The following is a 3,650-nucleotide window of genomic DNA, read 5'->3' as shown; positions in this document are numbered from 1 at the left end:
ATGCCTCTTGGCTTTTAATACCTCTAACTTCATAAAACATATTTATCTCTCAATACATTATTTGAGGCTGGTGTTTATGTGGGAGAAAATTATATTTATGTCCCCAAAGCTCAATGCAATATTTTTAATCAAAATGATGACAGGAAAAAGCCATGAGATGTGATTCAAATACAATTGACAGACTGACAGAATCAGCATAGAAGCCTTGACAAACATATCAAAGTGTCAGTAGGAGGGATGCAACTCTCATTATGTCCAAGGTATAAAGAGAGGCACTGCAGCATTATTGCACACAATACAACATTTAGTTATAATAATTTCACATCCTGACATTAAAGCCTGTTACTCATATGCAACTGTTTTTTGTATTTGAAGAAACTGGAGGTTTTCCGTTGCCATTGAGCATATTATACGTTTTGCTGTTTAAAATAATTGGAGTGCTTGCTTCGGCAGTACATATACTAAAATGGGAATGATACAGAGAAGATTAGCAAAATTATCAAATTAAAAAAAAAAAAAAAAAAGGCTGGGCATCATGGCTTACGCCTGTAATCACAACACTGTGGGAGGCCAAGGCAAGCAGATCACGAGGTCAGGAGATTGAGACCAGTCTGGCCAACATGGTGAAACCCCATCTCTACTAAAAATACAAAAATTAGCCAGGCGTGGTGGTGGGAGCCTGTAATCCCAGCTACTTGGCAGGTTGAGGCACGAGAATCGTTTGAACCCAGGAGGCAGATGTTTCAGTGAGCCGAGATCATGCTACTGCACTGCAGCCTGGGCAACAGAGCGAGACTCCATCTCAATAAGTAAGTAAAAGTAAGTAAGTAAGTAAATAAATAAATAAATAAAATGATTGGAAATAGGCTCCTGTTAACAATTTTGCATATAAGTGCAGATTGTCAGAAACAGTTTACTGACATTAAGCAGGAAATGCCTGAACGTGTCTCTTTAAAAAAGCGTGCAGCCCCCACCAAGATTGTTGTTACTTTGCTTCGTCATCTTATTTGGATTTTCACTTATTTTCCCCCAAAATATTTAAATCTTTCTGTCTAGTTTCAAAACCCTTTGTACTTGATCATAGCTTATATCCTTTTGATATTATTTTCTATTCTATAGCTTGCGTTCTTTTTGTATTCAACTCTAGAAGATAGAGTTTTATAGTTTATAATTTATAATGTTTTTCTTGTTTCAATTATCACTTTATTGCAAGATGGTAGAATTAATTACAAGTTTAAACTGTATCTTGCTAATCTTTAGCCAGGCAGCAAGTTTTAATAAAAACAAACCACTTATTCAAAAGTGATCACAGAACAACTCAATATGCAGAGGAAGAAAGATGAGAACCATCTGATTGACCAATAGACTTAATTCTTTCACTATAATGACACTGAAACTTTTCACTTTTAGGAAAAGTAAGCTGTAACTTCAGTAGACAGCAATACAGAAAGATTTTGGCTTTCACTTAGTTATTTCAGTTGTCTCAGTTGGGCTGGATACACTGACAAAACTGGCTGTGCTTGAGCCTTCTTTGAGAGCAGCTTTAGATTGGCAATGCACTTGGCAACTGTCTCCTTTTCCTGCTGTGCAGAGATCCTCTGGAACATGTGCTTCTCCATCCAGTTGATCATGTGCTCTTGTTCCTTTTGATGCATCGTATTTTACACACAGATATGATAGCCCAGGTAATTCTTTACCTCATATATGCTATGCAGCCATTCCCAGTAAATAACCTCCAAAGCCATAGCAATATTATTCCTCTGGACATCAAAATAGTAATGGCACTTCTGAACCAATACCTGCAATAACTTCTCCAAATCAATTGTGTCCTGGATTTGTTTGATGGAAACCTGCTTCACCTCTTCTAGGTGGACAATTTTTCGCTCGTTGAGTTTATCAGCTAATTTCCAATAGAGGTACCATATTTTTAAATTCCATAGACGAGTAACCTACTACTGATACTGTAGAGTAGGAGTAATCACATATATTTCTTTGGGTACCGCATACAAGACAAGCCCAGGCTCCAAGCACATAGGGTACTTTTACACAAGTTTTAGCATAAAGAAACTGGAAGAATTTCTCAAGGATCAGCCCAAGACAAACTTTTCCTCCATATTCAGGAAGAGGTAGTAGAGGGTAGGACTTGGCTGCCCTGTAAGAAAAGTCCTTGTTGCCTGAAATATCCCTGGACCTAGGAGGGCTGCATTCTTCAGAGAGGGCACTGCTGTGGTGGCAGCAGAAAGCACCCCCTGGGACAGCATGGTCAGTGAAGGTCCAGGCAGTGGTCTTCTAGAATTTAAAATTTTTATAACTATTAGAAGACGTTAAATTAAATTACAGGCATCTTCATGGCTTTGTTTAGTTTTTGCACTCTTCTGAGATCTTTCTACTGATGCTTGTGTGTATAGTACATTCTCTGTATATTTGCATTGTCTGTTTATGTTTGCCTCTGCACCTTCTTTGTCAAATTAAAAGGCCTTCAAGATGAGTGACAAAAATGTTTCTAATATTTAATGAGTCAAATTAGGTTTTACTTCTCTGTTTTAATAAATGTAGGCAATGAAATAATGTGTTTCATGCTTCTGTTCAAATTACTTCACTGCATCACTGTTTGCAAAGGAATTCTTGCTGTAGTCCAAAGTAATGGAGTAGCTTATATGAGAAAGTGACCAGAGGGATTCTGTCATCTGTAATCTTATTTTTTAATTATTATTTTACCAATCCATCATGTTAGAAGAAAAATCTTCAACTTGTTTGCTTCTTCCAAAGGATCTTAAGGGCAAGCTGTTTAATTTTTTTCAGCATAGCTTCTTGAGGAAAATCTGTAAAACATTAAAATCAGAAAAAAATTCTTACTGGCCCTACAAGTTTGAGAAATTTTTGCTAGACATGAAGAGGAACAGGTTAAGGAAAGATACACCAGAAAGTGCCTTTCTTTACGGGCCATGTACAAAGGAATCCTGAAAGAATCAGAGATCCAAACCCTGGCAAAACTTCTAAGTCTAATCTGTTAACAACGAATACCCCCTTTGCAAGGAAATAGAAACAGAAATACTATCAGATAGGTTAAAGGATAATACCATTGTAAAGAAAGGGTACATTCTAATGCCACAGATAAAAAAAATTCCTCTGAAATATTAACTGATGTTTTTATAGGAGATAATCTTAGGTCAATGATACCTTTCAGGTATACCATTGAGCAAGCTGTGGCAGAGGTCACAAAATAAAAATGTTCTGAGAACTCAGACCACCTGTGCCATCATAACAAAACTGCTCAAGAGAATTCTAGCCCAGGAAAGTAAGACTATAAACTAGTAAATTTTACTGTTTGGTTTGGGAATTTCTGCAAACCAAGTTTGTCCTGGCAAATACTTTGCTCATTTGCATAAACAGCTCCTATTATGATAAGTTTATCCCTTAGGCAAACTGCTTGCTTATCTGTCAAGTTTACTCATCAATACACCTTATTCTGCCACCAATTTCAAATTATTATGTCAAAATTGTACTTGTCACAATCAGTTACCTGCCATGAAAGACTTGCCCTAAATCTCGTAAGCTCGAGCCCCCTAAACCCTATAAATAATATTCCTTAAACTCTCCCTTTTGAGCCACGACTAAGACTTTAAATGTCGTGCTCTAACTTATTACAG

General features: G+C 36.8%; 1 pseudogene; it reads right to left on the bottom strand.

Annotated features, from left to right (window-relative positions):
• Window positions 1-1,469: 1,469 nt before the first annotated feature.
• On the bottom strand, window positions 1,470-2,261 carry LOC108517173 (ATP synthase F(0) complex subunit B1, mitochondrial pseudogene; annotated as a pseudogene).
• Window positions 2,262-3,650: the final 1,389 nt, after the last annotated feature.

The sequence above is a fragment of the Rhinopithecus bieti genome, unplaced genomic scaffold (assembly GCF_001698545.2).
Source record: "Rhinopithecus bieti isolate Rb0 unplaced genomic scaffold, ASM169854v2 scaffold_39006, whole genome shotgun sequence".
NCBI classification, from domain to species: domain Eukaryota; kingdom Metazoa; phylum Chordata; class Mammalia; order Primates; family Cercopithecidae; genus Rhinopithecus; species Rhinopithecus bieti.
Note: the sequence above shows the minus strand (reverse complement) of the source record. Positions and strands in the feature narration are given on the sequence as shown.